The sequence below is a fragment of the Ylistrum balloti genome, unplaced genomic scaffold (assembly GCF_031769215.1).
Source record: "Ylistrum balloti isolate Yb309-2 unplaced genomic scaffold, AGI_CSIRO_Ybal_v1 Utg371816, whole genome shotgun sequence".
Lineage (NCBI taxonomy): Eukaryota > Metazoa > Mollusca > Bivalvia > Pectinida > Pectinidae > Ylistrum > Ylistrum balloti.
Window position 1 is genome coordinate 245,226 of NW_026782903.1, and position 12,107 is coordinate 257,332.

The following is a 12,107-nucleotide window of genomic DNA, read 5'->3' on the forward strand; positions in this document are numbered from 1 at the left end:
ATATCTTTAGCTTGCTTGGCGTCATTTTCCTTACTCGCTAATTTTGACTTTTATTACCAAATTCCATGTAACATAATCTTTTTCCGTCACCACATCTTTTTTAAATATTTGATCAAATCATTATAAAATTGTATTAAAAAACGTGTTTGTTAGGTTTCAATACACTTTGATCCCTACTGCAGCTAAAGCCGAGCAAAAAGTATCGACCACGTGAATAGGAAAATGGATGACAGAAAATTTCAAAAAATTACGTTGCACGTAGAAATTCATTATCATTATCATACAGTATGTACAAAGTCTCGTAACAAGATTTAACAATTTTCCACTCTTAATGCTTAACGAAACTTTAAATCACAGATTTGGTCAATAAAATCTCCAGTTGACTGTTCACATGGGAGAGATTTCCTTCGGCAGAATTTGGATTTTATGTTGAGAAAATGTGCTTAAATGGAGATTGTGTGTCCCGTTATAGTCTTCACGCCAACTCTAACGTCATAGCAAACCTTTACGTCCTTTAGAGAAAACATCCCGTCGTGTAATGGCGGATTCTGCTTCAGTAGTGTCTCGCTTTGAAGTTATCCTGGCGTTCAGTAATAGTTGTATATTAGTATTGATGGTAACCAGTTTCCTTACGAGCAACAGTTTCCAGTAAACATAAATGAAAAGAGGCGACAACATGTCCTCTTTTGATTCTAGGGTTCTGTCATAAATTAATTTAAGAGCTATAGTTTTGTTTATCAATTTCATTTATTTTGTGATGTTTCTATCAATTAAGCATATGCAGATGTAGGGATTGGATGAATGATATATATTTATTTCGTTCGGTAGAAACTATAAGGTGAACAAGATCATACCTTATAAGGGACTCTAAACTGGTAGATTCCTTCAGATCACCTATTTATTCCAGATCCAATAAGATATCAACTAAACGGAATTAAGTTAAATCATACTCTAGTCTTAACAACTCAATTCTGGACAATATATTGACAGGCTATCACTTACAAGTCATGTGGTCAGCCAGAGTGACCAGTTTTCAGGGTCCAAAGTTCAAGCCGCCGTTATGTCGTCTGCTCTGTCCAATAACAACTCTCGCCAAATCTCATAACGAGATTCTACATTTGTTCGTCAATCATTTGTCTTTGGGAGCAATCTTAATTTAGACCATAGCGAACTGGTAAACAGGCTTGCGACGATGTTAAGACACCGTCTATAGATCAGGCATATATCCCCTTTCCCGCGTGGCTGTCACTCCCGCCGAAACATCGTCCACTGCGTCTCTATCGCACACATCATTACTGCAATGATTTAAGTCCCAATGCCTGGTTTAACGTCATATCACGCCACTAGTACGCGTTAAACCTAAAACCTCGTCCGTCTTTGACACAGGCACAAATCACCATTATACCATCTGTAACGGGAAGTATTTGTACATAAAAGAACAAATTGCTGAGGAAAAATGCATGTAATGTGTTTGCTGTTCATTTGTGTCCTTGTATCCCAGAAGAATCGAGGCTCTGTGTGTTAAAACGTTTGACCAGAGCAGACTGCCAATGGCTGTAAATAAGATGAACAGGCCAGATTTATTTACATGTTTGTAGAGTCAATATTCGTGAAAATGGACCCGATTCTTAATGCATGTGTCTGACTCTGTAAATCTAGGTAATAAACTTAAAGTACGCCAAGGTTTCTTAGAACTACTGCAACACATGGACACAAAAATAGGCCCGGCTTCAATTTGTCTATAATACATTCTATAAATCCACATCACTCTCTCCCCAATAATTTTTAAATGCCAATTAATACTTGTAAATATACATATACATGTATAACATTTTAGGTCTGAGAAAAAAGGAATTGACAGCTTTGACGCTTTCGAACTAATGGTTATAAGTATATTTGGATAGAATTGGTATAACAAGAGATCAAATTTTAGTCACTAGAAACAACTTTGATTTGCTATACTGTTGATACTATTGACGAGTAACTCTGACAAAAAGAGAACTGCAACTACCTTCATCAGAATTGAGAAAAGCAGAATAGAAGGAAGATTTCCATCAGTCCCATAGGCGTAGATGTTTTCCGTTATCACCGTAAGTCCAGTGGCGTGAGCGCTTCATTTCCCTCGTCTTGTTTCGACATCCGATTTTTGACGTAATTTCCGGGCGGGTGATCAATTACTTATGCAAGGTATCATATCCAGTATTACCAGACATTTCTATATTTTGTAATTCTACACATGAGCCCTTTCTTTTACAATAAAAATCTATATAGCGGATAAATTTTGATTTCTCGGAAATAGGTTTTGGAAAAATCACAAAATTAGCAACTCTGTCAACTAATTACTGTATATCAGTATGTTGATGTAAATGTGTGTGCGCATGCTATTGGCTTTTCTTAATGTGTTGTCCAGACTTCAACTACATGAAATAGCCAAACAAAGAACCTCCCACCTATCTCAATCTCAATGTATATTTCATTTAAATGGTTGAAGTTTAAAAAGTGCATTTTTTGTATTTCATAGTAAAGTCAATGATTCAGTTGGCAATATTTGAAAACAGAATTGTCAAGCAAAGCCAAATCGCAAAACCTAATTTTAAACCTAAATGATCTAAAAAGCCGAAGTAAAGACCTGAACGATTTCTGCTACTAAGGGACGCCTAAAACAAAAGACTGATTGGAAGTTGAAACAAATGATGAAAGTTGTTTCCTTTTCTTCTTTTTATTCATTTGTACTAGTACTAGAAAGTAATCTTCTTTGAAAAGCAAAGAAATTCACCGTAACCAAAAACAACACTAAAAATAAATACCACAACCATACCTATATGCGATTTCATATAAATAGATATCATTTCCGCGTAGCAGATTAGTGGCATAGAAAAAATAACATATTTGTAGTGACGGGCAATCATCCAAAAAAGACCGAAGCTTTGTGAAATTGGCATGTCTTTAGAGCATGGCACATGCCTTCGACACAACCATAATCTGTTACAGACTTTGCTTTCGTCTCGTAAAGTTGCTAAACAATTACAATCCAGACCGATAGAAAATTGTCTACATATCTACAGTACACTCGTTATACGCTCGTGTAACTTTGAATGGAGGCCATATGACCCCTAGGCTGTTATTAGTCTCGGACTAACCTCTATGTAATTGGATGTTTTCACTATCGTTTTCTGCTTTGTGCTTTCTGACAAATCCTTTTCTCCTTCCGATGTCCTCGGCATCACTTCAGTTATCTGGATTTCTGTCTAATTTTGTGCATTTTACTTTAGCAGCCATGTGAATAGTTCATGACTCCATAGACCATGTCTCAGTAAGATATTTTCAATATTAAAAAAAGTTCATGCCGAATAATTGGATAATATGACTGTCCAAAATCAGGGTCGTCAAGGCTGACCTATGTAGACGATGAATCTGTGCGTGATGAAGCAAGTCGAATTGGATGACTTTCATCCAACTAAAATCTGTCTGTTTGTCTCCCTACAGGATTCAAGCATTATACTGACTAGGATCTGTTACGATTTTCACCATTATGTGATCGCCTACACTAACAACTCCGTTTCTCATATTGTTGCCACAACAACGTAGATGTCTGAAACGCAATCGGCCTTAATCAATCAGCTTCCTGTCAATCTTCTCCCTTCTCTACCTCTTGATACCTCCATCCTCCTAACTTTCAATACGACCGTTACACAGCCAAACGCACCAGACACGAAAATAGTGTTAAGAAGTGCACTTTTAACGTACATGAGAACCGTTTTACGTAATGTTGTGATACTTGTCATTACAACAGATCCCACTAACATTTCGTTATATCGCAAAGAATATCGTCATTATATGAAGACGAAAGAAATTAAACTTGTTATCTATAGTGTTTTTACACGTTTTAATTGTCTTACACAACTTAGAGACAGTGAACTGTAGTTGAGATATCTTTCACGTTATCAATACTTAACATCTTATTTTTATCATCCTGCATGCTACTATGTTGTCAGTCTTTGTGTAAGTGTACGTGGTACATCATCATGTAGTGAAATGTTGCCGATATGTTTCTACGATACATCTAGGCATTGTTTTATCGCTATCTACATGTAACTCTGACATTATAAAAACTGTTTATGCAATGTATAAATATGGTAAGAGGATGTAACACAGCTAAATGACAGTTTATAGTTTTATCTGCAGTTGGATATTCCTTTGTGTTATCAAACTTCCGTTGTATTATCCTGGCGTTTGTTTGTTCCCTCGAGGACTTTTACAACACATACCAGTCTAGTTATCTCCCTGATCAGTGACCACTACATGCTGTTTACTTATAGTATGACTTACAATTGCCCTTACTCTTTCCTTTTTCCTTGGTTGTTATTTTGGTGACAAGAAGGAGTCTGTTAATCTTATATCTTTAACTAAAGCATTCTCGTAGTATACATCTTTTATTACATGTATGTAAAACAACTAAACTTGGAATAATTCATCGACATGCAAAACAATTTTAACGATAACAACGTTTGCAAGACAAAATCTTCAAGTTGTGGATATGTCGATTAGACATATTTCTGCTGTCAAACATCGCCAGTGCCTTGTTGTGTTCAGTCGTAGATGAGTAGATAACTGGCTAGTATAATTTTATGACAGTTTAAGATACATTAGATCTATAACAATAATCAATCGAACCGATATGACGGAAGTGGTATCAGAAGTATATTTTTATTGTTTTCTCTAAGGTAGTCTTCTGTCAAATTAGCACGATGAAAACCAATGAAGCTTTTTGTCAGCAGTTCTCTGAAGGTCGAGAGTATCCTTACAGCTGTACACACTGTCGATGTTATCTTACATTTTGTAGTCGCTTTGATGGACATTGGACAGGAATTATTTCGTAAAGCTCAAGCGTTTTTTCGAGATAGTCTCTATCAGATAGCTTCACATACAAAACTGTTTACGACAATGTGGTTTTACCTGTTAACGAGAAAGTGTTAGCTATCCGAGGAATTTCCTTTGAAGTTTTACCATTTCCGAGATATGTATAGCACCTGACGTGCGATTTTAAATTTTTGTTACATTGATTTAAGAGATAACATTGAATATTACCTTGTTTAAATTCCATATATAGTATTCACCTGTCAAAAGTACAGGCAGATGAAATATATAGCTTGTATTATGACTCAAGTACAAACGACAGAGGTAATCCGGAAAGCCTATTACAAATGTGAAAAACTACAACACTTTGAATGTTGTGACATTGCGGTGAGCAAGTATTTCAAAGAATAGGAAAACAATGATACATTTCAAACAAGAATATTCCTGATAAATGCAATCAATTCTTAAAAGTGCTGGTATTTAATCTGTGTTTATTTAATTTCAAATATTAAATTATTTAGAAGAGAAAGAAAAAGTAAAGTACATAGAGGTAAATAATATTACTTACATATATACATCAATAAAGAAATCTCACAGCGTCTTGAGGAATTAGATTACATATGAGGGCTTCCTGTGTGATTCAATAATAACACAAGTTATCATGGAACACTTCCGCCCATCCTGATAAAACGTTCCTACCCGCATGCTCAATGTGCATTGCACCCCGTTGACGTCACACGTCATCAACGACGAAGAAGTCCGTCATTCATAAAGCTGACACGGTATTCAGATGAACACTTGATGTATCTATCAATCGCTGGTGGTTGCGGTGTTTTGGCTTTCATGTAACAGTAGAAAACCTCTAGAGTATCATCGCTATTGAGTAATTGTGTGAAATTCCTACAATGATTCTCTGTGCAAACTTATTGAGTTTCCAGGAGCTTCTATTGTTTTTTTCTGGTATGGGAGATATACGTGTTATTGTGAGATGAAACTAGATATAGCGGAGGTTTTGATTGATATATATATCCCACTGGGACATTGGTGTCTGATTTAGGATGAAATAGTGTTTGTTATTGTTTGTATATCTTGTATCTCTTAGTCTGGTGTTTCCCATGCTTATTCATTTTATTCATTACATGTACAGATATCTCACTATAGACCAAACTAAAATCTATAAATAATATATGTCTCGTTATTATTTGTTTGTTATTACCTTCACTTGGTGACCGAGTGGTTAAGACGTCTGACTGTCTCTATCCCTTGGCCTGCACTTCTTGGTCGCGGATTCGAAGCCTACATGGCGCTCCTCCACCACCCAAACAGAGCACGTCCTTAAATGACCCTGGCTCTTAGTAGGACGTAAACTAAATAAACAATTACGAGAATGAACTAATAGGACACTAGTCTATTCCTGATGCATATTATGCAGATTTACGCGTTACAATACAAATATTCATGCTGGTGTGTACTACCGTTTTAATGCAAAGTATATTGTTACTGCCGAAAAAGTCTAAGAATAATGATATTGAACACTCTTTGTCACATTATACCGTATACAGGTATAATTTAGTAATATTTACTTGACTTTGTTACACCTATAATGTCATAAGTTAGAAATATAGACGTATGCTCCTAAGCTAAACTAATACAGCATCTTAAATCCACTTCTGAAGTTTTGACTCTTATCCAAGTAAAATGTTACGATTTAAGATTTCATCGATTTTCTTATTTCTGATTTTGTAAGCGTACTTAACCATGCGCCTTGTCACTTTTCGGTGAATTAACGCAATGATAGCTGCATGTTGATTTTCATTTTTAAGGTATTTTGATATTTAAGTGCGTTGGAACGTGGTCAAGGTCAGTTATTTGAACAAACGTAATAGTTCTCAGTCTCATCTCAGTGTTGACCATTTCAAGAGGAGTGATAAATCTCAAAAGATAAATAAAAATGAACCTTAATCACATTACATTGCAGACTTCAGCCCTCAACTGAATTATATAAATGACAAAATGAGAGATTTGATTAAAAAAGAATGGTAGCACGTTATACTCTGGCACACAAATTATTACCACGTGCAATAGTGATGTGATACCGAAAGTAAGAAGTTGTCAAAATTGGCCTCGCACACCGTCCATTAAACGCGAATACACTCCTTAAAGTAAATGTCAGCGATATGACACAAACTCAACACTTAACCATCATAAAAAGAACGCTGGTCTATAATCACGTTTGACCTAATTCTTTACTGCGAGTTCATGATCCACCACTACCTAGTACCAACCAACCCTGTCCTTAACAACACCCTGACCATCTGAATCTACATAAAGCAAATCAATCATAACATCAAATGAATCTAGATATTTTATTATCATGATAATAACGAGGCTGATGATACTAACTATACTGATGATGATTATAACGATACACTCATTAATATGTATTATTCAATACATTTACCGAAAGCTGTTCTTTGAAGCTGTCTTCCGTCTTTCAGTTGAATTACAAAGTATTTCCCATAGGCTCGCACAATTGGACTTAATTACAGCACACACGGAGGTTAAATAGTTAGATATACACATTGCAGGCGTGATTGTCTGTAGTTCACGGTGTGTAATCGGTCAACCGTATTATGTCTTGGTTTTTGTTTTCTTTTCATAAATATAAGGTGGTATTATTTGTATCTCCTAGCACTAGTATAGACATATTCTATACTAAAATTGGGCAGGTTGCTACAATACGGGCAGTGTACTATTCAGCATGCTGTCTAATTTGTACCCTTACAAAGGGATCAGCACTCCACGTTGATTTATATTTTGCGAATACCATGGCACTCCTCCAACCTTGTTTCCTCACATCTCATGAAAATGAAACTTTAAATATCTACCTATTAGTGAATTTCTTTGGTATCTACACAGAAAACATTAAGTGATATCAGCATTTCAGTAGCATTAATTAGACCATCAAAGAATAGTGTTGACACTATACTGGATTAATTCCTAGTAATCATTACAACGAAATTAAACAAAATTCCGAGGCTTGGACGACATGAAGGGTAACACTATGAGAACACTACTTATTACATAGAATTGACGAAAGCGAAATTGGTATGTACCGGTATTATATAACATAATAATGTCTGTTTTAATGCGTTTAGTTAATTGCTACTATCATAACAAGACAGGATCATTATTATTGCAAGGGGCAGTGATACTTCAGTACATAAAACGTTGTCCTACACAACAACATTGAAAATCCTATTCGATACGCCCTACCGGTGGCGGTAATGTCGGTCTCAGCTGTTGTGTGTGGTTCGATACGCCCTACCGGTGGCGGTAATGTCGGTCTCAGCTGTTGTGTCACTGAGCAAGACAGCAAGGGATTTTACTCTTAATTCTGAGGATGGCATCAAACGGTCATACAGTATGTTGTTCACTGAGATAGTCACCAGCTTCTACAGGGAACCCATCCCCTCAAAAATGGCAGTAAATAAACCCAGCAAACACACCAATATGATATCAACTATTGTATTATATATATATATATATATAATCCTCACAGAAATGATTAGGGTTCCTATCTTTCAGTCTTCTTTTTGTCCAAAATTCGTTTTTTTGACATGGTAGTTATATATCTTCGACGTTATTTATAAAGCTTTAAGAAGGCCAATGTATTGAATGTGGTAACCATGACAACAATTTGGATACTTTGATACAATATGGTTAAAATTATTCACTACTATTTCTATGACGATGACCAGATGTCTTGGCTTTAACTACGAAGTGGTAACTGTGACAATGAAATGTGTTTTTTATCGAAAACCAAGAGATGAAAAATGTACAACATCTAATTATTTACTCGGTGGTAATTACCAAAAAGAGTAGTTTGACTGCTAAGCGCTTATATGTAGGCAATATGACAATGAAGTCCGCGAAATGACCTCGTGCCAGCAGCTGAATAATGACGTGGCTGCTATACATGGCTGTAAATTGGGCGACCCAGTCAAGACCTTTAGTGAAATATGACCGCAAAACAATTATGATAATAAACCATATGACAGTGTTAAAGAAAACAACCTGTTTATATAGTTACCATTCCGTGAACAATGTAATTTATGTAATGTAATATCGCATAATACTCTGCAGTCAACGTAACCTTGTTTTATTTACTTTATTTGTTTATTTTTTCATTGTCTTCTGGTGATTACTACCTTTCCCTATCAATATAACGAGAAAATCCGATTGTTCATTTGTAGACAACGTTATTACATCGCAATCACATTGCTTTCCTTTTTGCAGGGATATTTGATTACTAGCGTCGGAGCAAGATAAGAGATCCGGCGCTTCGTACACTACTCCAAGCCTATACCATAGCGTTACAATTGTGCATGAATAGATATAAATATATAGTTTCATAATGATAAGATGTTCTTACTAAAGAAAATAGGGTGGATGGATGGTGCATTTGTCTTTCAATCAGGCAACCGGAAGTTTAATTCCACGATCTCATGCGACAATGTATGGCGTCACGTTGATAACCACGTGGATTACCTCGGATATTCCGATTTTCGCCAATAGATTTCTTGTGCGCTTTCTTTCGGATCAACAAAAGTGACTTGTATAAGTTTATATAATGTGTTTCACAATTCTTGTAACATGAATGAAAATAGAAAGTTTTACTTATTTTCAGTTTTCAGTCCCCTAAACCAAGTTGGGAATTATCATCCTTTGTTTAGATCAGGATATTCTCTTATTTCTATGACATCTGGCATGCATACGTGTTATGAAACTCCGAAAAACAAATTTGTTCAATAGCATCTTTAAAAACTGAGGTTGCAGTTTGGGGGATGTGTTTGAAACGCCTTTTGTAAGAATTAGAAACTGGTGATTATTTAATGGTATACTTACATTCGATAGAAATCCTAAATTATTTGGTGGAAAGAACACGTTTGAAAATAAAGTTCCCTCGTAAGGTTTCTACGTTAGTGACTTATACCACCTACGCATTGATCTGTATTACGAAAGAGCCACTGCTGAGAACTAATTATACTTACAAACATAAACTAGCTAACATCACAAATATATATTATATCTGGCACAATGTTTCGATCAATGTGAAAATTCTTCTTATCTATCAAAGTGATACGTATATACATAACGCATATTACCACGGTATCAGGCGATCTATAATGTCTACACGAAACTACTGCGTTCAGTCATACACTTCACCTCAGTTTTACAATATACACAAATATATGTATCAAACAGTATAATTATTACTGAAGGTAAAAATGAAAAATTGTTTTTAGGGACAAACGTTGTTTGATGTTAATAAAGCATTTTCTGTCGTAACCGTTACAGGATGAATAAAGAAGACAGTTTTGAATACCATTCAAGTTATGGAATGTCGAATGTCTTACTTATTGTGATAGCCTCGAACTGAACAATTGTGATGTATTTGGTGCATTAATCTATGTAATGAATACTATGACTAAACCACACCTGTTTTGCATGTCGTTATAAATATCATATATCTGATCTATGAACTTTTGCGAACTATTCTAGAGAGGTTTTAATTTAACGAGAACAATTATGACGTCATGAACATTATACATTTTTGTCTTAATGGTAACTTTTTCATATGTGTACGACCATATCATAGTGTCATGACGTTTATACCCTGAACGGACCCTTACTCCAAAGTGCCATTATGTCAGTGTCATGACCTCTTTACCATGAATGGACCAATACACCAAAGCTTGTCGCGTGTTGTTGTACACTGTAATCACTCAATGATGATTTGAATGCCTGTGATTTAAAACGTAATAACAATAGGAACATTCATACAATATACTATTTCCACGCAATATCTTTGACTGACCCAGTGTAGTCGCAATTACATTTTCTGGAAGGCCTCTATCATGATTCCATCTGCATGAAAAATAAAGTATTCTGTATTCCTTATTTGGCCATGCTGTGGAAATAATCCAAACCATCAAAATTTTCAATGTTCTGCTCGACTCTTGTCTATTGCTAAACACTCGAGAAAATCAAGCCTCAAAACGATGAAATAATAAAAGAATATTAGTGATCGAATTGATGCGCGATTTTGTATTTCATCTATCTATTTTTATACTTTGTTTCCGCATCACTGAATGCTGAAATGTTTGTAAAAATGTTGTTATTATCAATTATGAAAACCATATGCCTATTTGATACTGAGATCTATATAATGTTCATATGATAACTGTACCGGCGATTTGCTTTGTATTGCATATGGGCAGGTGGGGTCTATAGCAATACATATTATTAGTGCTAAACAGACTTTTCAACAAACGATAATCACCAAAATCTGTTAGTGTTGTTATTATTCTACTGGTAAGAATTTGATTGTCTTACCGCTAAAGTAATCAAGTAACATTCGTAATGACATCATATCTAAATTAAGGTAGAATTCCCGCCTGGTTTCTAATTGACATTTGCCGCCGAACGAAAAGGTTGGCAGTAAAAAAAAAAGCATTGCCCTTGATCCTACAAAACATTATGTCGTGCCATTATCATTTTTTTTTTAAATTGTTTCATTTTCGGAACAATTTCTTCGTGTTGGTAATGTTTATTGAATATATATAACAATCGGTTAGAAAATCTATGTGTGACGTTTCGATCACTATGCCATTAATTTATCAAATATTTATCTGATCAATGTGACAGCCTAGTCATCAAGACTTCTCTTTCATGTCCTCATCTTCATCAAATAAACGCCTGATGAAAGCGACAGTGTAATTGAGGTATACATGCTTGGACCAGGTAAGCGTTTACCCGGATGCCCTTAGGCACACATACATGTCAGACAAGTTGAACCAGATGGATCATATAGTGATAAAACGATAATCTGTTTTTTTTCTAAATCCTCCATGTGATTGTTCAACGAGTTGAACCCATTTATTTGCTAACTGTTTTGTACCATACATATACATAGAAGATGTTAGGATGGAGGGAATGTTTCAATATTTCTGAAGACTCAATCTTTATGAACTGTCGAAAAGAAGTTGGAATACAAGCGCTGCAATTGATTTATATCTGGAAGTGCACAAAACCACGCCAGAAAGGATGTTCGTGTCTGATAGATGTAAGCCAAATCATGAAACTTGCATCAAGAGTATAATTCGTGAAGTTATTATCTGGTAATTGTAAACTAATTATCATCTACCCTTTTCAATGCCACTGACTAGATCTGACTATTGTCATTA